The 27,535-nt window shown below is 45.7% G+C and overlaps 1 protein-coding gene and 1 long non-coding RNA gene across 2 annotated transcripts in view; one reads left to right on the top strand and one right to left on the bottom strand.

Annotated features, from left to right (window-relative positions):
- LOC125758182 (large subunit GTPase 1 homolog) overlaps positions 1-27,535 on the top strand; it is a gene marked incomplete in the record, with an annotated part of 595,829 nt that overhangs the window by 20,008 nt on the left and 548,286 nt on the right.
- Positions 6,296-7,310, bottom strand: LOC119391047 (uncharacterized). The gene is made up of 3 exons (XR_005183582.2): positions 6,817-7,310; positions 6,644-6,725; positions 6,296-6,570 (listed from the first exon to the last, which is right to left on the bottom strand). It is a non-coding gene; the product is annotated as an uncharacterized LOC119391047 (long non-coding RNA).

The following is a 27,535-nucleotide window of genomic DNA, read 5'->3' as shown; positions in this document are numbered from 1 at the left end:
GGCCCACGCCTCGGCAACAAAATCGAGCACATGTTGCCGCGACAGCTTCTTCAAGTTTCCTTTCGGTGTTCGCGCTTCCTCACGCATATACTGCTCCCACAAACACTGCAAGGTGGACTTGAACGGCTTATTCCAATACACGTCAGCAGGCTGCAGGATGCTTGTGCACCCCGCAGGCACGTAAAGCACGTCGGTGTCGTACTCCTCGAAGGCATTTGTGGCGGCTTGTGTCTTATGGATGGGCGCCTGGTCCAACACTAGTAAGCGTCGTACGTCATCGACGTTTGGGCCCCAGACTCTCTACAGCCATTCTTGCATTTTCTCCGATGTCATCCAGCCGTTTTTCGTTTTGGTGAGACGAACATTTGCTACGAATGGGAAAAAAAGTCAGCGTTGTGATAAAACGAACTAGGCGACAATGTGACCCCTCGCCCCCATCAAAAAAAAATAAAATTATTCTCACCTGGTATGCGAAGGCTTGCAAGGCCCTGGCTGGAATTTTTCCGCTTTGCTCCTTGAAGATAATGAAGGCCGGGAGCTTGTGGCCGGTGGCGTAAGCAGCTAGGCAAACCGTGAAGCCTCGCCGGGCACATCCAGTGTTCACAATCCGTATGGTGCTTTTGCCGACCACGTTGTTCGTCCTGTTGGCGGGGTTGTCTATTCGCACCATCGTCTGATCCATGTTGGCCATGTTATATAAGGTGTAGCCGTTGCGCCGTCGCAGCGAGTTCGCGGAAGACCGAAAGGCACTTGCTGCTTCCGAGAGTTCCTCGGGTGTCTTCTGGCTCTCGTTCGTAGCGCCGCGCATTGCAACGCCGAACCGCTGTTTCCAGCGATTTATGTAATGGCTGGAGGCTATGAAGTTTCCAAACTGCATGCTGTTGGCAATTTTGACGGCTTCTTCGGAAAGAATCCGGTTGCTGACGGCACGTCCTGCACTTCTTTCGCGCTCAAGGTACTCGAAGAGCGCATCCTCCACGTGTTCGCTGAACACTGGTGCGCCATTAATGAGCTTCCGTCGAAGTTTTGCCTTCCCGTAGTTTAGCTGCAGCAAATTATCGAAATTCTTCTCCCATTTACATATCCGCTTCCGGTCGAGCTTGAAATGTCGAGACGTCTGGTGTACGTTCTTTCCGTTTTCTCGATGCCATCGAATAACCTCGATTTGCTTCGCCACTGTGTAGGACTGCATAGGCATAGCTGACCTGTCACCGCAAACACAAAGCAACAAATGGCGCGGAGCATGTGCGGAGCAATTGGGCTGCAGTGCAAAGCAGGATTGGATTGGACTGGATTGGATTGGATTCATGGCAGCCAGTAGGACCACAAAAAAAAAAACAATATTTGTAGAAAAATCCACTGAAACTTTTTTTGTTTCCGTGGTTTCCGTGGAACCGAGCAAATCAAGCATGGGGCATAACACAGAAAGAAATGATGAACAAAAAAACAATCTGCGAAATTGCTACAAATTTCCATCACACCAATGTAGATTCAGATATTTTTTTAACATAACATTGTGCGACTGAAAGAAATTGTTGTAAAGTGATGGATCGTGATAACTTATGGAAAAGTGTTAAGCCAGCAAGCTTATGGTGATACAGTAAGTCTTTCAGCTCATGATATTTTCTAAATTCCGTGATGCTCGAATTAGATTAATAGTTTATTAATATAAAATGAGCAACATGGCTCTGCAAGGATTCAATGTTAGCGATAACATGGGCTTGATCAGGCTTCCAAATCGCCGCAGCATATTCAATTTTAAAACATATTAGGGTAGTGTCAGCAAGCTTTTTAACAAAAATAGGGATGGGTGTGTTTGAGGTTACGTGTAAGAAGACTATGTGAATGGCTAGCAGATGCTAGGGTGAGGTCGATATGGTGATGCCATGTTAAGTTGCGCTGTAGGTGCACCCCAAGGTACTTGTATGTTGTTGTTAGTACAACTGTATTGCTATTAAAGGAAAGCTGAAGCACTTTTTGAAAAGAAAAAAATGGATTTGGAGTGTCTAAACACAGTTTCTTTCCTGCTGAATTCAAATTGATGTGGCAGTTTTCAAAAGTGAACACAAATACTGTAAAGTCCCGCGCAAGCACCCCTCTAATTTCACTGCTAATTTCAAATTTTCATGCTCTTCTGGGAAAGCGCCCAACCACCACCCATCTCGCTCCGTGCTGTGATAATGCACCGCATCCACGCATAACTGGCCTGCTTGAATTCTATCCAGTCGGGCTGGAATCCCATCCAGTCGCCCCGCCACGGTGGTCTAGTGGTTATGGCGCTCGACTGCTGACCCGAAGGTCGCGGGATCGAATCCCGGCCGCGGCGGCTGCATTTTCGATGGGGCGAAAATGTTTGAGGCCCGTGTACTTAGATTTAGGTGCACGTTAAAGAACCCCAGGTGGTCTAAATTTCCGGAGCCTTCCACTACGGCGTCTCTCATAATCATATCGTGGTTTTGGGACGTTAAACCCCAGATATTATTATATTATTAATCCCATCCAGTTGGGCAGGATTGGCTGGATGTATTTGAAGTGTCGAAACAAAGTTTCTTTCCTGCTGAATTCAAATCGATGTGGCAGTTTTCAAAAGTGAACACAAATACTGTAAAGTCCCGCACAAGCACCCCTCTAATTTCACTGCTAATTTCAAATTTCCATGCTCTTCCGGGAAAGCACCCAACCACCATCCATCTCGCTCCGTGCTGTGATAATGCACCGCATCCATGCATAACTGGCCTGCTTGAATCCCATCCAGTCGGGCTTAACAGTTCGATCTCTAAACGCCTGCACCTGAAATTTGTCATCAAAATTTGAATGATCTCCCTGAACTTACTGCAAAGCACCAAGCCATGACGACTTGCAGGGTCCTGTGAGCAAAAGCGTAGCCTCCGAGATCTATATTCAAAGGTGGTACCTACACTCTAAGCACGGTAACGTTTACTAAAGGTGCACATTTTCACAAATTTGTGTACTTATAAAATAGAAGTTATCTAGTAACCTTTAGTACCCGTTCATAGTATCGAGCATTCTCACTTAAAAATAGAGGTTACGTTGTACAGTACACGGTATACTGTTTACACAAAACGGCTTGCAGGAGATTTTATACGGCCACATCACGTAAAAATAGAGGTTACGTTGTACAGTACACGGTATAATGTTTACACAAAACGACTTGCAGGAGATTTTATACGGCCACCGCTCTGCGCCTCTTCTTTCCTTCGCTCTTCTTTCTTCGACGCATTCCAGGAGGTTACGCTCATCACATGCTTGGATCAGCCAGTTGTGCCACAGCAACGGAAGCACAGCCTTCCACTCTTTCGCACTTCGTGCTGCGCATGCCTCGTGTTTTTTCCGCGCTTCCTTGTGCGGTTTTAATACACCGTCTATATACGTACGCTAAGAAATGCGAACCTTTGCGGAAGGTGTCACATGGAAGGTGCTTCTCGGAACACAGGCGATGGCGCATTGTAATAAATCAAGTGCATGACTGCTTATAGAACGTGACAATTGCGGTGACCGAGGCCAAACGCGTCGCCTTCGCTCATTAGAAGAGGCAGCTAACAAAACATTCGCATATTCGAGGCGACTTGGAGTTAGCATGCACTACAGTAATGATCAGCCACGATTATTATTAAAATGTGGTCGGCCCGTCAATATCAGTGAGGACCGGAGATTTTATAACAGTACCATGATATAAGTGTCAGGCAATCCTCTCTTGGTCCAACTTCTATGCAGTTTAAGCAGGTTGGCCTGATTATAACACATCAATTTTTTTTTCCTGTCCGTGCAATTTCATTGACTGTATGATTCGTGCTTATCAAACTACGTGTTATCTGATAATAAATACCAGCCGTCTATTTGTTATAGGGCTATTTGCCATTTTGTTCACCTTCAAATATGGGATCAGCATTGGAAAAGTGGATACTGACAAAATGGGAAGTTGACAAAGCAGGGAGGCTGCTGAAGGCGGTAAAGAAGTGCGCGGCGAATTAAAGGGGTCATGAAGCACCCCTTGGGCTTGTTGAAAAAACACATCCTGCGGAAAGCTGACACGGCTATGAACTGCTCTGCCAAATACTACAGTCGTGCGCGCCGCGTAAAGGCCACAAGCGGAGCGCGAAGTTGCCGTTTCCCCAGGCGCCCTCTTTTCAAACAGAGGCCGGTTCTCACTCTCGTCGGTGGGCGGGGCGTCTGGCAGTTTACGTCGCAAGAGACATAGCATGCTTATTGGCTGATAGCCGACGTAAATCGAGAGCGGCGTTCGGATCAGATGCGCTTCTTGCCGCGGGGTGCCGCCACTTGCCGGTGCCGCACTCCTCAGTACACGGTAGCCGCACTCGCGCGAGCGAATCACAGCGGGAGAGCGATCGCGTTTCATGACGCGCGCTGACGTAACTTCGTTCCCCCATGCCATCCCTCCCTGTCTAGCTTCCAGTGCGCTCGTCGGCACGAGAAAAGAGAGAAAGCGCTCGGAGCGTGCGCCAAACCCCCGTAACTCCGCTGATTCTTGACGGATTCGAGAAATTTTTGCGGCAATCGATTCGGGAGGCAGTAAACTCCGATACTGAGGACATTAGATCATTACTTGGAAAAGTGGTTCATGACCCCTTTAACACTGCTCCTCACGGCGTAGAGTATATTCAAAATTGATATACAGACCACTCGCCATACGCCACGTTAAGTCAGTTTTACGTACTTCTCGCAAAACCCAAAGAAATGTCTGAAATCATCGCGTAATAAGTAGCTGGCTGGTACGTTTGTGCATATTATATACGAATGCTGAATGATATTATCAGAAAAACACGCAGTAAATGCAAATGTATGCATGCGCAAAACATACAATAATACCAAGAGCGCATATCAAGAGCCGGAATGCGGTTTTCTCGAGAGATGCCAATTGTAATGCTTAAGCATCTACGTAATTGGATCAAGAGAGGATACTTGTCTGATACACATGGCACAACTCATGATTAAGAATATCTGTCAATCACCTGCTCTTCTTAATTATCGTTTTAGTGGCAGACTGCATTTGAACGACGCGATGCTTGTGGGCGAAGGTGTGACAATATGATGCATGCAAGCTCTAAGCCAACTCCAAAGGAAATTGTTTTGTGTTTTTTCTTGCGATTAGGGAAGCGTACATCTCTTGCCACGGACACCGAAATAGTCGTGCTCTAAGCAGACATGCATGTACCAGAATTATTGCAAAGCTCCGGCGTGTGTATTCAGGAAAGGGCAGGCCATATGACACCTCCGTGAAAGTTCTCATCACTCTGTGTACATATTTGTACGCTGCATGATAAAGCCGCAGAAAGAAGTACGAAAGATTAGGCGTGCACAGAAAGAAGCCCTAAAGGCAGAGCCACGCTTCTCTTGCTAGACGACACTTGGCTGGGCCGATCATGCGCGTAGCGATTAGTCCGAAATGAGTCGCAGAAAGAAGATCGAAAGAAAAAAGAGGCACATACCCTTTTTAGGTGACACCTGGGTCAGTGGACCACGGGTAGAGCGGTCATACTGAGTGGATCCCCCTGCAAATAATACGTGATTAGCGTCGTGCTACTTCTTAAGTATACTAATGTGTGCGGCATACCATAACTGCTGGCACTTTGTACATAAGCAGGACAGATGAAACCCAGAGGGCAGCCAAAAAGAGGGGGATTGTCAGTCCTTTACTTTTGTCGCTCGGGTTTTGCGAGCTCACAAGAAATTTTCTGAAGAAAAAAAAACATGCACTAATCGAAAAGAATCCACATTTCATTGCTTTATACCTCCAAAGCAGAATACGTCAAAGTTAGCGTGACAGCTCATCAATACACATAAGTTTATTGATTTATGGCTTCAGGGACTTGTCTAGCTGATAGAAAGCCGCCGGTATTCAAACGTTTCTCCTTGTTTTCGACTGTGGTTAGTACAAATTTACAGAAGCAGGTGGTCGGGATCTGCAGTCGAACCCTCTCTTGCTGCACGCACCATCATGTTTCATCAGTCAGTATGTCAGTTGCTGATTCTGCAACCTCCTTGCTGGACAGTGGGTCCTAAAAGGAGAGGACCGTTATTTCACACTATTCCAACGGTTACTGCCACTGTGTACACAACTGCCGATAGCATATAATGTGAGACACATACTACACCCCCCCCCCCCAAAAAAAAAAAAGAAAAGGGTGTCACTTTACCAATCCATAGGCGTTCCTCAACTCTAGTATCCTGTGCAATACGTTTATCGGAAAACCAAAATCTTATTTGAAAACGCACATTAATCCCAAGTGTAATTTACTTCTATTTAGCACAAGAGTCAGCAGTACAAAAATGTACGTGACAGTTTAGTAGCAGAAACACGACAGCAGGTGATTAGAAACAGAAATATTACAATTTACATTTTTCAGTGACCATACTTGGCATTTCACGTGGAGCTTGAATATACTCGTCCCTAATTGTTTTCCTCAAGGGGCATATTCCACTTGAAAGTTCATAACCTCGGCTGCACCAAACGTAAGGCATATCGGCGTCTGGAAGTTTCCAAGCTGCCTGATAGGAGATCCTCCCAGCATGCCTTGGGCGGGATGTATGCTGTAAACAGTTCCAACGCAACACATTGAATATGGCGGGAAGAAAAGAACAAAAATTTGTGCTGTCTACGTACCTTTCAACATTCCGGCTTTGACAGTTATATCACATGTATACTGATTCATCTTTTTTAACCACAATAACACGTTGCTTTCACCCTAGAACAGAACGAGAACAAAAAAAAAGTTATCTTAGTGTCAGAGAACTAACTCTCATCGCCAAAGAACTAAGAACATCCAAAAGACATACCAACCACACCAACCATGTCCCCCTTTGGACTCCTACTTTGCACGATTGCTGGCATTCGTGCTATCTGAAAAATCGTTAAGCCACAGCGTATCATTTACTGCGTAACATATCATTCTCAGCTGCCCCGTTTCGATAGCGACGCAGTTAGACGTAATCGAGCGACGCAGAGCAAATACTGCCGGTAACAATGCGTAAAAGCATGACATAATTTATTTTTCTGACTCGACCCAACTCTTACAGTAGCGCAGGCATGAGCATGAATTATCTGAATTTTGAATATCGTACATTGTGATCTGTATGAGTGCAACTATGGAACGAAGATGACTTCAGCATATATTTGTGTAAGGTTTAAAGTTAGATCAAGACGCAGAAGTTTGAACTCTGACGGATGCCCGTCTGGTTGGGATGATACATGGTGACGTTAGAAAACCCGAGGCACTGAGCCGACTAAAGCAAAAATCATACACACACACGCACGCTCGTACGCACGCACACATGCACACACCACGCACGCGCACGCACACACATACACACACACGCGCGCGCACACACACATGCACGCACGCACACACGCGAGCAAACACACACATGCACGCGCGAGCGCATACGCGAGCACACACACACACACACACACACACGCACGCGCGCACACACACGCGCACGAGTACACAAGCGAGCAAACACACACACGCACGCGCGAGCACACACACGCGCACGAGCACACACGCACGCGCCAGCACACACACACACACGCACGAGCACAAACGCAAGCAAACACACACACAACACACGCACGCACGTGCACACACACACACGCGCACATGCACTCACACACACGCTTACGTAAGAACGCACACACATACACGCGCACACACGCATGCACAAGAACGCGCCGGCTCCCACACGGGAGCCTTGTTCACAAGTAAAATGAAAACATGTGTCCGAGCAGTTCGCTTTAAATACGCTTCGACTCGAAATAAAGACGTCGTGACAGTCATTTTTCTCTAACGCGAGCACGTGCCTTCCCCCAGCCGATTGCGTGTCCCCTGAAACGTGCTCAGCCAAAGCACTGGATTAAACAATTCATTTTTTCACCTCATAAACGTCCTTTAGTGCGTGTGTATTAATTGTTTACTTCGGTAGGCGCAGTGCCTCGGGTTTTCTGCATTCAGTTACACACGGAAGGATGCTGTGATTCCCTTTAAGACACTTAAAACGCACTCTTAAGGCCATTTCATTGTCTTTCGTGCACCTCCATTCATTTCGGTAGAGCAAAAAAAAAAAATTAGACACAGACACAAGGGACAGGACGGGCGCTAGACATCAACTGACTTTACTGCAAGGAAACATACCAAAACCCGTTGCACAGGCACGCACGCGCTAGATCACTCTACGAGGGCTTTTTTTATTAATGGGTCTTTACTTTCCTTTGCGCTACCGAAGTGAATGCCAATGATCACAACCTACTAGCCCGCATTTCGCCTTAAACCCTCACCCGTCCACTTAAAGCTACCGCAGCAGAGATTTAAGCATGGCGAAAAGTTGAATTAGCCGACACACTGCGTATAGACGCCACGAATTATCATACCGGTGACAAGGACATGACAAACAGCCCAGACTGCCATGGACAGGAGCGAGTTACTGCGCATGAGCTCGTCTGGGCAACGCTGATCTGGGGCACTTTGTTTATGCCGCCTACAGTATTTCACACCGTGATTGGAGCCTCCATTGAGCGTGTTGAAGGTACCAAGACGGTGACAGCAAGAAGGGTTAAACTTCTTTCCTTCATCGCTTCTCACATAAACGTGTATGATAACAAATGATCTTAGTCGGATATTTGATAATATACGCCCAAATACCCATCTTGTAAAGTCAAACGCAGAGCAAATACTGCCAATAACAATGCACTGCATAAAAGCATGACACGATTTATTTTTCTGACACGACCCATCTCGTACAGTAGCGTAAGCATGAGCATGAATTCAGGTAAACACGTGACATAAACACATATACACAAGCAAATAACGTACTGAAGAGAGAATATTCCTTACCTGCAGATCACTTTTATTGCTGTCTTCGGCCAACGTAACAACGGATGCAACCCGCTCGACCATTGCCAGTCTCAGGCAAGCGAAGAATCAGCAATGCAGCTCGTTGCAACGGCCGCGCAGCCCACTGAACGTGCCCGTTGCAATGCCTCGTGGCTGATTTGCCCGCTGATCGCGCACGTTAATGACTGTCTTTGCTTACTGTATCACCAGTTACACGCCACTCACGTACACAACACGATTAGACCACGCACGTCACCAAAGCGCGGAGCGTAAAATCTGGTTAAATCGATGAAACAAAGAGCAGCACTGCACAAACGCGACTTCAACAACCGCACCAACCGCCTCGCATTTGAATGCTCTTCCCGGCATACACCTCAAGCTGTGCAAAGCCTAGGAGAGATGACGCCGTCCCTGATTCGATAAAGTTGAAGCGGCGCCTCGAGACGCCACATTTGTGCCTCACCGCGAGCTCACACATCGGTCTATGCGGCTTCACTGGAGCGGCCGTCGTACGCTGTTTTGTGAAGTCAGTGGCATCTTTTTCTCCCGTGTGGGAGAATTGATGAAGCTTAAGCGTGCTTAGTGCTACGTTGTCCCGTGACGTTTGCTGTAGTTTACAGTCAGTTAATTTTAACGCGAAAAAAAAAAGAACTAGGCAAGACAACAGGGAAAATCGAATTATTGTATTGCGAGTCTTGGAAAATATTTTTCTCGCGCCACGGGATGGTTCTTCGACCGCATCGTTAGTGTAATTTTGTCGTTTGTCGCGTGCTCACAGTACTTTATCATGTCGCCATATGCGAAGCTTCCCGGGGGCAAATCAATTATTTCTGCGGCTTAAAATGAAAATAGATATAAGAGCAACTGAAGAAGTTATTTAGCACAAACATTTAACCAACATACGATGGTTTTTCGTTCTTGTGCTTTTGCCGATGTCTGTGCAGATTATGTCACTTCTTAAATTACGGGTTTTGGAAGCGGGCTTACCTTATAGAACTCCAGTTTTAATTCATACCCCACCATCGCTTGCCTCAGTATGCCGCAATGTAAAATCGCTGCTTCTGTGATTTGCTTTTCTGCTGTCAAGACCCGTTCTGTGTGTACATCATCCGCTGTTCAGTTGATAAAGGCAGCCTTGAACAAGACGGATCGCGATGTGACATATTGATCAATAAACTTCCACTCCATAGTGTAGGTCCCCTGACAGATGAGTCATTGCGCTTTTATAAGTTACAATCTAAAGGTTACAATGCTCATCGCGATGCTTTAGCTTTTAAAATGGCACGCTACTGTCGATGTAACCTCTATGGGAGAGGGAAATCAAGAAAACACAAACATAAAATTGCTGTAACAGCCATGTAACTTATAAATTATAAGTTACATGCTGTCCTAAACGTTACCGTGATTAGAGTGTATGACGATGTGGTCAGCAGAAGTAAGACCTCTGAGATCATTGTTTGTTGCTTAGAGCTGTTGCGTTTGCTCATCATCGGAGGTGCTTCCATGGCATGCTTCCTGTGGTCTGATCACGTTGCCTTTGTTTTTCTTGTGTTTGTGAGGTATCTCAATGTGCCGTGCAAAGGACGAGAGGGATAAGACTTCTGAGGAAGTCCACATGCATGTTTTTTTTTTGACTGGAAAACTTTGGTGCTGCCATCTTGAATTTTGATCCCATTCTGGGAAAGCACCCCCTCTTCTCCACTTTTTCAGTAATTTGTTTTTGTTTTGGTAAAAGACAATCTGGGTACGATCACACTTGTGAATATTATGAAAACTTAAGAAAAATTGATACGGCCTTGAGTATACCTTTGAATTGCCGAAGGAGCGTGAAAGTCGGTTTATGGACCCAGTAATTAAGTTTTTCCCTTTCACACATGTTGGATGTACCACCCCATGTTGGTTAAACCTTTGCTAAGCTATCACTTGGCACATTCAAAGATGGTAAAGAATGGGCTTGCAACTTCTTGCATAAGATGAGCCCTCGCAAGTCTTGTGTACATTTGATGAATTGAAATGCTTCCGCCTAGATAGAACGCTTAAGAGGAGCCGGTTATCTAGATGAGTGTGGCCTCTTGGCCAACGCAGTGCCTAGAATTGACTGACGTGGCAAAACGCGACAGAAATGTGTACTGCTGCACTGAAGTTTTTGGCATAGGAGCTCCACTGCTCCACTAGCGCCCTGGTGTGCCATTTGAACATTCTTGCTCCACTCTGATCCACGCCTACTTATTATGATCCACGCCAAGGATTATACACCATGCTGCCCTGCAGTGTGCAAGAAATCTAGCCGTCACTGAAGGCATTACAGGTTAGTTTTGGTATCAGTTCATATACAACACTGCATTCTCAGTAGCCACAACAACTACGCTGTGGGAAAAGCAATATTAGTGGCAATCAGTGTGCTGGAAGAGGCGCATTAGAGCAGACGCTGTGCTGCAGGTGGCAGAATTTGTTATTGGGCGAAAGGCTTTTTAAGTGCATTCATGAGTTGTCTTGTTGGACTGCTTTGTTTACATTGTGTGCAAAGGCGAATAACATTTTGCATCATTTTTGTTTTTCTAGTGTTCACCAAATGCATAGGTGTCCTATTTGCCCAAAAGAGGAAGGGGTGGGAGGGGGCGATAGTTGTCAATTCAGACAGACTGAAGTGAGAATGAGGTATACAAAACAAATCTCTCATTGTTGCATTTCGGTTATTCCACGCCAAACGCCCCAGCCATTTAATCTGATTGAATAAAATTGTACTGATTTCTTGCATTGAAAGCAGTAAATTGTAAATTGCTAGAATATTTCGGAGAGAAAAAGTTTTTTTGGTAACTTGGGAGCCTTACGAATTTCACAGAATGTCATCTGAGTGATGTTTTTTTAAAAAATAATTCTCAGAGGATCGTTTTGTGTTTCAACACCAAATTTGGTTTACATATTAAGCAAAAGCGTCTGTGTAAGATGTTCGAGTCTCAGTTATATTACTGCAATTTCTCTGCCATATATGCCTCCAGAAGTTTTGTCAAAATGTTCTATGTTCGCATTTTTCCCCTTGTAATACTGTGCTATGTATCAACATGCCAGTAATCAATACTTACTATACAGAAGGTATATTTCGCGATAAAAATATTTTCCCGCCACTGAAGTTTGCAAATCTTACAAGGAAAGATCACGAATTTGCAAAAATCTTCATTTTGGGTCATATTGAGACGCAATTTATACCACGTGGTGCTCCAGTTAAAAATCAGCTTTATACCTCAATCGAAAGCAGATAGACCTTATGCAAAATCTGCTGCCATCTAGCGACCGCCGTGCGCATTTCCGCCATGTTGAAGGCTAAGCGCGCTCCGCATATGTACATTACATACGGAGCATACGTATCAACGTGTGGCGGCTGATACGAACGATAATGCCGTCATATTTTCGTGTGCCGTGTTGCTCAGATTGAGGAAATCGGCATGCTGAAAAAAGGTTTATAAAAAATTAACCTCCATGTTGTTAGATTTCCTCGTGGCCGACGAGAATCAGCAGATCGTTCCATGACTCTGGTTGCTGCTTACGACTAACGCCGTGTTTACGTTCGCCGTTAATAATAGATGCGCTATGTGACAGCATCGGCACTCATCAGAGAATACTCTTTCGTGTCATGCCGGAACGAGACAGTTTTCGTGCCGTGTGCTTGCAGGCACAGACAAACCGGTTTCGTGTACGTGCTTCAAAGCTGCATCGCGGCTACTCGCGCATGCCTGCACAGCTGTTGACAACATTACTTTGTTTATTACATTGCGAAAACAATAACGTGGTAGACAGGTTGCTCGTGCGCATTTTCGGTTCTCAGCGAATGGACCAATTGTGCTAGAGGGTCTTGCTGGTAGGTTTTTTTTTTTTTTTTTTCGATTGTGGAGTTTAACAAGGTAGCGTTTGTTGGGTTGCACGGCGCGCGTACTGCTTCACTATATATGCGTATTTTCGAAACATTTCATGTGCTATCACTGCAAAATTCAGAGGCGTGGCCCGTTCGTCCTGACCGCGCCTTCCCCCCCCCTCCCCTCCCCTTACTTTTTCTTTATTTATTCCCCAAGAAGAGCACATATCAAGTTCTCCCAAAAGCTCATCCCCCTTTGGAAAAATCCTGTATCAACCCCCGTGTGCTATGAAATGTCAACATATCAGGGGCGTAGCCAGAAATTTTTTTCGGGGCGAGGGTTTCAATTGAAATGTTTGTACGTTCGTGCGTCCGTGTGTATGTGTGCGAAATAGAAAATTTCCGGAGGGGGGGGGGGGGGGTTGAACCCCCCTCCGTCCCCCAGCTCCTTGGCTATGCCCCTGCAACATATCCTTCAAGTGTGTGGGACTTCAGGTATGAAACTGAAAAAATGCTGTTCCAAGAAATATGTTACATTCGACCGTGAGTGCGCTACCATTGGTTACGCGCTGAGGTGGTTTCACAAGTGTTCAGTCGGCGACGCAAAACTCTCTTGCTGGAATGAGTTGAAATTGAGAGGCGCCTGTAAGACCCGCAGGCAACGATGTGAACGCGAATATACTTGGCGTATCGTGTTATTTACGGGCACATGCCGGAAGGATAGTCAATAAAATACCAGCTAATCGGCACCTACTTCTTGGAGCAACAAAAACTTTTGATGTTCACTTTTCACGCGCATGGAATAAAAGAAATAAAAAATAAAGAAAGATGTCAGCATTTTATTTAAAATTAGGTGCACAATACATCATGTCAACGTAGGCTGCCTCTTATGAAATACGCTTTGAAATGGGTCAACAGCACTTACCGTCATTGCTGTGCCTAGCCGTGTCGCGCGCTAAAGCCTCTTCCTAATCATCCTACACTACACGCGCAATATACCGATAGTTAACAGCGCGTTATTCGCAACACTGAACACAGACAGACAAAATTTATGACCTAGCGCAAAGCTTCATTCGCAACGACGGCATGCCTACACAGGTGACTCGGTGACAAACTTATACCTTCTTCTCGTTGTGAGGCAGTTCTTTACACGTAATAACTGTCAACGTAATCACTAGGAAATGCCGGTAACGTGTACAGGCCTTTACACACTCATCTGACGTTTTTATGCCCTGATTTACTACTATCAAAGCAGATGCAAGCAGGGAGTCGTAGCAGCGACAGCAATAGGATTCGTACACAAGCCTCCAACATGGCGCCGAATCGGTAGCTTCGTCAAAGCTCCGACAGATGGCAGCAATTTTGCATAAGGTCTATAAAAAGTTCTTTTTATATCAGAACTTTTATCATTAAATTCTTGTTTTAAAGGGGTCATGAAGCACCCCTTGGGCTTATTGAAAAAACACATCCTGCGGAAAGCTGACACGGCTATGAACTGCTCTGCCAAATATTACAGTCGTGCGCGCCGCGTAAAGGCCACAAGCAGAGCGCGAAGTTGTCGTTTCCTCAGGTGCCCTCTTTTCAAAACAGAGGCCGATCCTCACTCTCGTCGGTGGGCGGCGCGCCTGCACGTTGGTGTCGCGGATCTGCCAGTTTACGTCGCAAGAGACATAGCATGCTTATTGGCCAATAGCTGACATAAATCAAGAGCAGTGTTTCGATCAGATGCGCTTGTTCCCGTTGACATTGTGTATAATAGTTGTTGTGGTTAAATAAACAGGCTGAAATATGGAAAAACTTCGTTGCGAGTTTTCAAAAAGATGACTCGCTTACGGTAGAAGCCAACTGTCGTCTGCTGAACTCGGTGCGCCCGCGCACGTTCGAGCGTAACTTAAATTTGGCCACACGACCTTTTCGGTATCGCAGTCTCTTGTGCCTCGCTTGTTTCGAATAGTCTTGCACGTCATAACTGGCCCGAAACCTTACAAAACTTGTGTGTGGCGTTCAGTTCAGTTCAGTTCAGTTTATTACCTTAAAGGGCCCCCTTCGTAGGAGGGGCATTACATAAGGGGTGGGGTTTCATTTAGGTTAACAATAAGCAGTGAAAGTTGTTTTAATATTGAAGATGATCAATAACACTGTCTTGAAAGGCAGATGATGAGGCGATGGTGACGATGTCCCGGGGGAGGCCGTTCCAGTCTGTGGCTGCTCAAAAAAAGAACGAGGCAGAAAAAGTAGTGGTGCATGATGATGGGCGGGCAACCTGAAATGGATGACTGGTTCGATGAGATATTCGTGTTGCAGCTGCTATATGAGGTGGCTTATTGAGGGAAGAATGAAATAATTTGTGATAAAGCATGAGAGTTGCAGTGCGGTGGCGCAAAGAAAGGGGTGACAGTCCAGATTTTGCTTTCAAAGATGAAATACTGATATCGTATGAGTAAGATGAATGAATGAATCTGGCGGCTTGGTTTTGTACCGCTTCTAATGCATTGATTAAATAAGCTTGATTTGGGCTCCATATGGCATATGCATATTCTAATGTCGGTCTGATTAGTGATTTGTACGCAAGTAATTTTACATGCAGGGGGGCTAGGCGGAGATGGCGCTTGAGAAAACCAAGTGCTTTATTGGATGATGAAAATACGTTAGCGATGTGGGTACGCCATGATAAATCGTAGGACAAGGTTATTCCAAGATATAAATTTATAAGATGGTACTGACTCAATTGGGGTGTTAACGATGGAATACTGGAAGCGGTATGGGCTGTGGCGACGGGAAAAAGACACAAGTTTACATTTAGAAGGATTAAGGGTCATTAACGATGTGTTACACCACTTAAGCACGCTGTTAAGATTTCCTTGGAGATGTAGGTGATCATGCTGGTTACTGATAGTGTGATAACTGGCACAGTCGTCCGCGAACCGCGAACGTGTGCCTTCCATATGGGCTGATGTCTGAGAAGATAAGAGACGAAGTGCTGCGCTTATTTGAAAGAGAACATGAAGGGCTTCAGTTCACGTCAGAGGTTCCGGAGCACGGACGCTTACAGTATCTCGGTTTGAGCATCACCATGGAAGGCAAGCACACGTGCTGGATGTACAAGATGAGAGGTGAGAAACAGATTTTGCCATTTGATTCCGGACACTCAAAGATTGTAAAAAGAAGCATAGCCACAGCATGCCTTTTGGAAGCGATTAAAAAGTCATGTGAGCACTCCATCGAAGAAGGGGTTGGCATGCAAGTGAAGCACCTTGAAACGAGTGGCTATCCACGTCATTTGGTGTCATCGATAATGTCATCATTGGTGCTAAGGCATACAAAAGAGCTGCTTCCAGAAGATGGCAGAAGGCCTCCTTTCATAACAATGGCGTACATGCACACAGTGGCACACCGAATCAAGAAGGTTGCGGCAAGGTACGGCGTGAGGACGGTCTTCACTGCGCCGAGAAAGCTCATCGGACTATGAGCAAAAGTGAACGGCGACCCCGACAGGGACAAGGAAGCAGTGTGTTTGACCAAACATGCAAATAGGTTCGTCGAGTGCGCGAAAAACGTGGTGTACAAGATTCCACTGTCCTGCGGAGCTCATTACATGGGGGAGATGGGAAGGTGTGTCAATGAGAGGCTGAAGGAACATAGACACAATTGTGGGCTCCTGCCAGCTCCGGGGCATCTGGCGACACACTGCAGAAGGTGCACGTCTCATCCTGTGTTTGAAGAAATGGACACTTTGCACACGTCGAGCAAGCGCACCAAAAGGGAGGTCGTCGAAGCCTTCATTATTAGAACGGCAGCAGAGGGCGAGTGTATAAGCGCGCCTTCTATTGCGCTTACCGATATGGAAATCAAGATGATAAAGGAGGGCAGGGGGCGTTGTAGCTAGGGCAGCACTTTAAGTTTTTCTCTAAAATAAATAATGGGGGAAAAATAAGGTCATTCTGCCTTAAGAGGCAGAGAGATGGACCGTGAATTTATATTTTTTTGGTATAATAACATAGATTTAATCAATGTAGATAAGGTATTAGGCCAACATGAAACAAGGAAGCTTTTTTTTTTTTTCTTCGAGCCTGGTGGCAGACATGTCACCGCCCCGTTTTAAAGGGGACGCTCATAGCATCCATCCATCCATCCAATAGGGAGCCTTCATGTGTGTGCGCCAACGGAGGGGGCGCGCACACATGAAGGCTCCCTAGGACCGAAGCAGTGCGGGCGATATGGCAACAAGGAGCATTAAGCGGAAGGTCAGAGAGGCGGAGAGGACTTATTGGATGGCAGCGATGGAAAAGAAGCCGGCTCTGAGTAACTACCGAAAGGGAAAAAACGAAATAAGGAGGGAAAGGTTTTATGATAATTCAAGGGGAAGCGCTTTACTGTTTGAAGCAAGGTCGGGCTGCCTTAGAACGCGTAGTTATAAAGCGAGATTCAGCAACGAAGAACAATGTACATGCTCCGGGGGAACTAAGGAAACGATGGAACATGTACTGATTGAATGTGGCGATATTCACCCAGGTATACGTGTGGGCACGAGTCTACATGAAGCCTTGGGTTTTAGGGACAACAATGGAAAGCTGAACACGTCCGAGATAGAAATAAGTAAGAGACTGTTAGAGTATTGGTGGCAGAAAAGTAGAGATAAAGAACAAAAATAAATAATGGGGGAAAAATAAGGTCATTCTGCCTTAAGAGGCAGAGAAATGGACCGTGAATTCATATTTTTTTGGTATAATAACATAGATTTAATCAATGTAGATAAGGTATTAGGCCAACATGAAACAAGGAAGCTTTTTTTCTTTTTTCTTTTTTTTTCTTCGAGCCTGATGGCAGACATGTCACCGCCCCGTTTTAAAGGGGACGCTCATAGCATCCATCCATCCATCCACTGCGCATGCGTGTGTTACCGTATATATTTCATTCCATAGTTCTAATAAACAGTTGTTAGTTTGCGCTCATATGTGCCGTTTGTGTGCTCTTACTCTGCTCTTAGTCCCTTTTTGTAAAGTTTGCGCAAAAATCTTCGATAATGTTTAACCAACTAGCCCACTGCCAAGTTTTTCTCTCTAACTGATATTTTGTATTTAGTTGCTTTCGTACTCGTGGACTACCTACTATCTTACTAATTAACCATTATTATTAAGCGTCACACCACCGCGTTAAAGCGAATGCCAAAAGCCTGCCCCGGTGTCAAGCTAATCTAGTAACGTTGGTCAAGCACAACATCCACAAATTTCCCAGTGACATGTCTCCCACAAAATACAAAAAGTTAATGCACTTGCACTTCTCCTTTGTGAACGTCCATGCGTACTTGGCATTCCCCGTGCACAGATGACGCAGAACGAATAAAAAAAAAAATGTATTACAGTCCTCCTCAATGAAACAGCTGTTCTCCAGAAAATATTGGCTCGCTTGAATTGCTAGTATATTCTAATCGCAGCAGCAGACAGGTTGGCTTGTTCACAATTCAGAATGTTACATACATAACACAGAAACACGAGGACTATAGCAAATAGGTACAAAACTGGAAAAACTCAGTCATATGTGCAATCCCTCGTCCACCTGCACATTATGTTGAAGTTCACTTATACAACAGGCATGCTACGCTTGATGGAATATCACCCAACCCACGTTAGAACACAGTGATTACTCGTTGCCTACCTGCCTGTCACCTATTTCTCTTCCACAATGTGTTCTAATGCGTAAATCATCTGTTCTACTTGTTTGGTAATGAAACACAGGCTGTTACATTGAGCGAGCAGTGTTTCACCAATTTGTATTGCATGCTGAAGTTCATTTCTTCCATTTGCATGCACGACAAATAGTCATACCTCAACTGATACAAGCAACAGTGTTTGCACTATTTTATTGGAATCAGAACAGAAGCAGTCCTCATGTCAGTGTAAGCATATGTACATTTCCATTTTTGTTCACAGAACCTGCACCCAATACTGAACACATGGAACAACATATGCAGCACAGCCCAAGCACTATATATAAATCACAGCAGTAAAGCAACATGAAAGTAGTGTGTAAAACCTCCTCATAATGCATATTGATATGTGCACTTCACAGTGCCAGTATCTAAGCTCAATCAAAAGAAATGGGATGCACAAGGAACTTGGTGATTGCCTACACATGAAGGCAAACAAATTAGTAGTACAATAAGGCTAGCTTTACTTTTGAGAAATATGCAACCATGCAGATAGGCATGTTCTAGTATTTTTACTGCATTAGTTTGCACTATGGCATCAAAACATATCGCACATGAGGGTACAGTTGAGTTTCCTGCAGAAAAGTCTAAAATTGATTGTAGAACCACTTACCACAATTTATAAAAGAATTCAGTAATGCCCACAAAATGACAACGCGGCCTTCATATATTGATGCACATATTTGCTCACAGATATCTGAAAACTAACGTAAATTTCTGGAATTATGCTTGGGAACTTGTCGGCGTTATCACATGACTACAATGTAGCAATACTTCTATTATGCATAATTAGTACATCTATGTTTACAATATATCCATGCCAGCTAGTGCCATCTGCAACTTAAAGTTCTTCATATTTGATTCCTCACTTCATGGCTCATGCATAATTACCACATTGAAAATTAAGCCCAGCATTATGGCTTCAAGATGAACTTGAAATTAGGCAATAATGTGCCCAAAATTAAAAATTTCCTATAAATAATGGCTGATGGCTTGGCACATTGGATCCTAGGACTTGATATGCCATGAGGTTGAATAAAATTTGACCACGCACTTATAGAGACTGTAAAGCAGTCAGGACTTAAGTTCATAGTAAAAGAAAGCGGGAAAACGAAACCACAACACACGTAGAAATGAAGGGGACAGGACGACGCAGTACTAGCAACTGAAGTTTAACATGTGCTTGGCTTTTTTAGACATGTTTTCACTCTTTCTGCAACTCTGTGATTCTTTAATTTTGTAGTTTTTTCATACTGTGTGTGTGTATATCTTTCTGCGGTTTGCATTAAACTTCAGTTGCCAGTAGCGCATCATCCTGTGCCTTTCATTCTCATTTCTCTGTGCTGTGGGGTTTTTTTTCACACTTTCTTTAACTATGAATACACATCAACTCGCCCAACTGTCCATTTTAGGATAAAGTTTGCTGAATAAAGCCGGTTCCACTAAGTGTCATTTTGAACAATGCGAAATTTTCAAATGCACATGCTACTGGAAAGGTTGCACGCAGTGTCATGCATAACACTGCATCAATCCCATTATTTGCCCAAATGCTGTAAGATGTAAGAAATGTTCGAGATAGTGTACAATGAGGCACACTGGAGTGTTCCCACAATACACTGTCTCGTACACAAGCAGTGGGTGAGCAACTCTTGCTGCTTTGCCAGAAATGTCTTCCTGAAAATGATACAAAAAAGAAGTTCATCAAGCTTTCTGTGTCCATAAAAATGAATTTCTCACCAAGGACTCACACTTCACTATACTTATTGCAGACCTTTTAACAGAACGTGAAACAAATGCAAAAGTGTGAGGCTGCTAAGTACAGTAGAATCTCGATGATACGAATCCCGCGGGGTCACGAAAAGTATTCGTATTAGCCGAAATTCGTATCACCGAAACACATGTAAAACTAGCTATATTAACAGTCAGAGGCAAACTCATTTTTAGGAACACATAAAAAAAACATTTATTTCTTGCAGAAAAAATCTCTAATGTCTTTCTGCTTCTTTTTTTTCGCGAAGTCACTCAGCAGACTTCTTTGAAATCCGTAAAAAACGCGTGCACGTGTCGTCGCTGATTTCATCAGCGGCCATAGCACGCCTCAGGACGTCGAGCGCGTGCAGCGTTTCAGCCGCCGGTGGTGGTCCTTCACCATCGCCCTCGTCTATGTTGTCGCCATCATCGCTGGAATCGGCAACCTCGCATGTGGCCTCCTCAACAATATCCTCCACCGTGCGCGCACCACAAGTGGCGAGGTTGTCATCCGCCGTGCAGAAGTCTTCAGCTGTACACCCAGCATCAAGCAGTTCCCAACCCTCAATTGGCTCTTCCTGCTCTGAGGGCACCTCTTCGGAACTCCTGAAGAAGCCGCATTTCGCAAAGCAGTTTGCTATGGTAGTCGGCGTTACTCGATCCCAAGCCATAGCGATAAAATGGATGGCGTCCAGGAGGCTTATTCGCAGGTCGCCTTCGTGTTTTCTGTCAATATTGGCAAGTAGGCGGCGCACAAGAAGGCCCTTGAAATGATGCTTGAGGTTTTTTATTATTCCAGCGTCAAGCGGTTGCAGGTGCGTCGTCGTGTTCGCGGGCAAAAAGATGTTTGACGTTTTGGAGCGTTACTTGCCTCGGGTGGGCGGCGCACTGGTCAAGAATCAAAACAATCTTCCGATTCTTGCAGGCCATCCTTCTGTCAAGGAGCGACAGAAATTCTTCGAACAGGGCCGCCGTCATCCACGCCTTTTTGTTTGCGCGATAGACGCACGGCAAATGGCTCTCGCGCTTGAAACACCGAGGCTTTTGGGATTTGCCAATTACCGTCAGCTTAAGTTTCTCCGACCCGTCGGCGTTACAGCACAAAAGCACCGTTATTCGCTCTTTGCTTTTCTTGCCTCCTTGGCACGCTTCGCCTTTTAAGCAAAGGCTCTTCTCAGGCTGAAGGTTAAAAAACAGGCCAGCCTCGTCTGCGTTAAAAACATCACGAGGCTCATACCCAGAGATGAGTGACTGCAGCTTCGCGAGCCAGTCGCTAACAACGGTCTCGTCAGCCTTCTTCGCTTCCCCACAGACGCTTTTGTAAACGAGGACCGTGTCTCGTCTTGAAACGGTGCAGCCACCCACCTGAGGCCTGAAATCCGTCGATGCGCAGAGCAAGTGCGATCTCGTCGGCTTTCTCACGCAACACTTTGCCATCGATGTTCACACCAGCTGCAGTAACCTCCTTAAACCAGGTCAGAAGAGCTTCTTCAAGCTTCACGTGTTGGGCTGTCTTCGCTTGCCTCGCGTTGACGTTAAATGAAAGCACATTCTTCATTATTGAGTCCCGCTGTCCAACAATTGTGCTTAATGTCGACGTTGCGAGGCCTAGCTCCTTAGCCAACTCCGTGCGTTTTCTTTTGGGATCCTCATCGACCTTTCGAAGAATGTCCAGTTTCTCCTTAAAGGAGAGGGCTTTCCGCTTGCGAGACATAGCTTGCTGCCACTCGGCAAAAAAGGCACTATCACAACAAAGCAAGAACGCGGGCTCGAGCACAGCAACCACAACCACTCTGTCCGACGGCACGCATAGAAGAAAGAAGCTCCCGCGGGCCGCGGGCCGTGCCTGGATGGATGGATGGATGTATACGGCTGTGCCCTTTAGATCGGGCGGCGGCTCACGCCACCTAGCCATAAAGTTAAGTCATGGTTAAGTACTATCACTATGTATTCAAGGATTGCAATTCACTCGTGCCTTGATTGTAGCCACCAATCGGTTAGCCTCCTCCTGGTTATTTCTACTCGTTTAAAGTCTATTTTGCCTTCACTGTCCCTAAACCCCAATGCTTTGAAATATTCCGCACCATTATCTTGGACTGTAGGGTGAAGCCCTTTACAGAACATTATCAAATGTTCAGCCGTTTCCTCCTCCTCTCCACACGCACTACATAACGTGTCTGTGCCTTCGTATTTGGCTCGGTACGTCTTGGTCCGCAATACTCCCGTCCTGGCCTCAAACAGCAGAGAACTACCCCGAGAATTATCGTAGATCTTTTCTTTTGCAATTTCCTGCTTGAAAGTTCGGTAGGTCTCCAGTGATGATTTCGTAAGCATCCCCATTTTCCACATGTCCCTCTCTGTTTCCTTCACCTTCTTCTTAACCGATGTTTCCTTTTGGCTTGGTATTCTGCTGTTGTCTAAATACTTGCTTGACAATTTTCGAGTTCGCTTCCTCCATTTAGTATCAACATTCTTCATGTACAAGTAGCTGAAAACTTTCCTAGCCCAACGCTCCTCTCCCATTTTTCTCAATCGCTCCTCTCCCTCTCCGGCGTCTCCGCCTGCCGGCCTGCCTCCGCACCAAGAAAAAAAAAAAAAAACGTGGCCAGCGCCATCTGTAATCTTCAAGAGAAAGCAAAAGGCACACTCCGGCCTCCGATACACGCAGATCTTGGAGGCTGTCGCGCGCTGCTCGCCGGCGGCGCTGGCAACGTGCCAAACCGGCGGCGCCGCACGCATTCCAGCGCCGTAAGTGCACGCTGCTATCTTCCGCGGCCGTCGGTGGGGCCAACGTTGCGTTGGGTGGGGCGGCGTTTATTCGTATCAAACGACGCGGGTCAAAAATCAGTTCGTAACAACCGTACTCAAGCACGTTGTAAATTAATGGGCCTTGGCCGGGACCACAGAAAAATTCGTATCATCCCGAAATTCGTATTAGCCGTGATCGTATCATCGAGATTCTACTGTAGTTCCTTGTCAACTTTTCAAGTACACAGGGCGAAAAATACACGAAGGTAAAGAAATGTGAAACAACACCAGAAGTGTTACTCTTGTCCTGCGTACCACCATTCGGGTAGATTTTGATGTCAGTCAAGTTAGCATTATAGTGTAAAGGGGTGTGAATGTTAGTGAGGTTCACTTCGTATTTAAACACGTTGGACACTAGATTCTTGATCAACCACAGGTGCTCTGTTTAGGACTGAATATTGGGCAACTTGGTATTGATTCATGGCAAAAATTAACAGCATACTTGTAATGAGGACAAAGGAAGACCTGGACACAATGCCAGCGTTTTCACCTTGTCAGAAATTGTGTCAACAGTGAGAATACTGTGTACAGTTAAGAAACACTATGGCAACATAATTCAAAGCAAAATAACGAGAGGGAAGAAACAAGGTGATTCAACAAGGTGGTTCAACAGGATCAACTGGCTTGTATCAATGTGATTAAAACAGCTTTGCATAACTAATACATCACCTAAAGGCAATAAATATGCGTATGTAACCCTGGCAAGTTCCAGTGCTGATATGTGACTGATGAAGTGACAATACCATAAAATGCATGTTCTTCACAACACACACTGTCACTTAGCGAATGTCTGTCACATCATATGGCCATAATTATGTTTCATCATATGGCCATAATTATGGGACGATTATGCCACATGCCAACGCGCACAAATTGACATTGAGAGGGAGGATCAATTGACAAGCAAATCAAGCATGAAAACAGCATAAACAGAAAACAAATTTGGCCTCAAAGCACATTTCATTACATAACAGCGTGATAATAGCGGCTTTTTTTTTTGCTTTCGTGTATAGTCCTTGAAAGCACTCTGCTTCATTTATGCTTTATCGCAAGGAAGGAAATTATGCTGTACAAACATCTTTTTTCAAGGCGCACTCGTGCATCGATTAGCTGGTCGTGCGAAGCATGTTCTATATTCACAGGAGTTTCTAAACACGCATTACACATCGTCGCTATGTGAGCTTAATGACTGTTCTTTCTTTCTTTTTCGATTTGTCATTGCACTTTTACTTGACGCAATGTACAGGAGGATACTGTTGTGTAGGGCAGGAGCGCGGCGTAACCCGCGACGGGCCGACGGAGAGGCCGAACGACGGGAGGGCGCGTAAAGTGACGACGCAGAGACCAAGCTTCGGCAAGACTGACGGGAGACTGCTCTCCCGCGTTTATTGCAGGCGGTTTTAAGGAGGGAGAAGAAAGGCTATTGGTCAGCGGGTCACATGACCGGCATGACCACGCCGGATTGGTGGTAGCAAAGAGGCATGGCAGAGACCCAGCTCCCCCCAGTAGCATGAATAGAGAGCACAACAGCACTGGTGTCTCAGCATGTCACCAGGGGTCGCACGACACAACATCGTCCTGCCCTGGGAGGAATTGCATCCTTATACAATTCTAACTGTGGTACATCAGGAAACACTAGAAAAATTCACATTCAAGTTCCGGTCGAGATGGCACCTGCAATACGCAGAAGTTCAGTACTAGATGCACATATTACAACCTATGTTACACAAAAAAAAAAAAGTCACTTCACCACACCAACACAAGTGCCAGCTTGCACTATTCACGGAAAGTTCAAACACACAAGCACTAGACCTCTGCGGCTATACTGCAGGCCTCTAAGGCAGTATAGCCCCAGAAGACGCGGACTACTTTAGTCTGTGATGTAGTCCTTCAAGTGGGCTGGGGGCTTACACGTCCGCTGTGGGCGACGTGACCCAGGCCCTGCAGGAAGACTGCGAGTTGCGGCTGTCGGGAGCCGACTTTGAAGACCCGTCCCCATCTCTCCCAGAAGAACTTGGCGGATTGCGGCTGCCATGAGCAGACTCTGAAGACCCATTCCCATCACTCCCAGGCAAAAAACTTTGTGGGCTGCGGCTGTCTTGAGCCGACTTTGAAGACCCATTCCCATCTCTTCCCTCCCCCGTGTTGGAATTTGGTGCATTTACTGTAGGTGAGGAGGAACACCCAGGACTTTCCTCCTGAAGTCCCAATGGTTGATCCTGGGTCGCAGGCATCGGAGTGTGCACTTCAGCTGGTGCGCCGTCGCACTGGACAGCCGGGGCACTAGGAATGGATTGCCGATGCAACAGCTCTGTATTGGAAGTAGAGGGAAGATTACCCAGGTCATCGTAACAAGAGAGGAGATCTGCATAAGTGATGGGCTCAGAATGAGGCATTAACGGAAGGGATGCTGCAGCTACATCTGGAACGAGCATTAACTTTGAAGCATTCCACTTCTTGCCGTCGCTGAGGAGGAATGTGGACGGATTGACTTGTTGTAGGACTGTAAGGGGTTTGCTGAACCTGAATGGACCTTTCGTATGTAGTTTAACCTTTACCTTATCGCCTACTTTAATCCGAGTTTGTTTGGCGCCCTTGCGCACATCTACATAGGACTTAATATTCTGCTGTTTTTGCTGAACCTTTTCACGAAGTGCTGAGGGAGAGGTTTGTGGCAAACCCGGAAGCTTATGTTTACTGATGTCTAAGGTTGATCGCGGTTGGCGACCGTGAAGCAGAACAGCTGGTGAACAACCAGTAGTAGAATGAGGAGTGATCCTGTAAGACCCTAAGAACTCTGTAGTGCTCTGAATGACATCTTTCTGTTGAAGTTTAGCTACTTGAATGTGTTCCTTGAGAACATGGTTAAATCACTCTATTGGCCCGTTTGCCTGTGGGTAATAGTTGGATGAGAAGTGATGGACAATGCCTCTTTCCTTTAAGAAATCCTGAAATTCTCTGGACGTAAACTGGGGTCCATTATCTGTAACTAAGGTTTCAGGGAGACCTTCACGGCTGAAAGCAGCATTGAGCAGCTTAATGACGTCTTGCGTCGTGATTGATTTAGTAAAAAGTACTTCAGGCCATTTAGAATAATAGTCCATTAAAGTGATAGCATATGTAGGGTTAGGAGCTGTACGCAGAGGACCTATGATGTCCATACCTAACTGCTGCCATGGCTGCTCAGGCCACTGTACTGGCCGAAATGGAGGTACTGTAGTTTTAGCTGACTTATCAGCGAGCTGACAGATGTGACATTGCCTTACAAACTCTTCCACACACCTATCCATGTGAGGCCACCAATAGCGCTCACGTAGCAGCTGCTTAGTGCGAACAATACCCTGATGCGACTCATGGGCTAACTGCAAGAAAGTCTGTATTAGGACATTTGGAATAACTATGCGTTCGCCCCGCATCAGGAGTTCGTCAACGAAAGAAAGCTCTTCCTGTACGTGGAAGTAGGACATCAGTGCCGTGTCTAGAGTTTTTTTCTGGGGCCATCCCCGAGTTACGTAGCGAATGACCTGTTGCAATGCTTCATGAGACGCAGTAGCTGCCTGAACAGTCTGCTTGTCGACTACAGTGGTTACAAGGGAGACAATCTCCGCTTCCGGAACAGTGGAACTATCATTTTGTGATGGAAGCCGCGACAGTGCATCAGCTACACGGTTCTCAGACCCTTTGCAGTACTCGATGTGGAAGTTGTGATACATTAGCCTGGCCGACCACCCGGAGATACGGAGAGGACGTCTGCCTGAGTTACCTGCCGCTAGCAGGGCAACTACTGCCTGGTGATCCGTCCTGAGCGTGAAACGCCTTCCCCATAGATAGATGTGCCACCTCTCACATGCAAATAGACATGCTAATGCTTCTCTCTCGCCCACAGAGTACTTTCGTTCTGCTGGATGCAAAGGCGATGGTGTGTAACTGAGAACCGACAAGTTGCTGTAACACTGCACCCAGACCAACATCCGAAGCATCTGTCGTAACAACCACTGGCAATGAAGGATCAAACATTTTTACGACAGGAGCACACGCAAGGCAAGCTTTCACTTGTTCAAAGCTGCGTTGCGCATCTTCTGACCAAGAGAATTGTTGGCCCTGTCTGAGCATGTTGCGGAGTGGCTCAATGAGATCTGCGTAGTGGTGAAGGAATTTTGCGTAATACCCTGTAAGGCCAAGGAAGGACTGAAGCGTTTTCAGGCACGTAGGAGGAGGAGCATTAAGGATTGCCCGAACTTTGCTTTCCACGGGCGATATACCCTCTGCAGAAATTTTATGCCCCAGGAACGTTAACTCCTTCACCGCAAAAATACATTTCTGGTTCAGTTTCATGCCACTCTGCGCAATGCAGGCTAACACTTTCTTCAAATTCGCATCATGCTCAGACTTTGAGCTTCCCCATACTAGTATGTCGTCTAAGTAACACGCCACATTGTTACAGCCTTGCAAAATACTAGACATCATTCTTTGAAATACCGCAGGTGCGGAGGCTAGACCAAAACATACTCTTTTAAAACGAAACAATCCTTCATGTGTAGTGAACGTAGTTAA

Source organism: Rhipicephalus sanguineus, chromosome 4 (assembly GCF_013339695.2).
Source record: "Rhipicephalus sanguineus isolate Rsan-2018 chromosome 4, BIME_Rsan_1.4, whole genome shotgun sequence".
NCBI lineage: Eukaryota > Metazoa > Arthropoda > Arachnida > Ixodida > Ixodidae > Rhipicephalus > Rhipicephalus sanguineus.
This window is presented reverse-complemented; position numbering and strand designations above follow the sequence as displayed.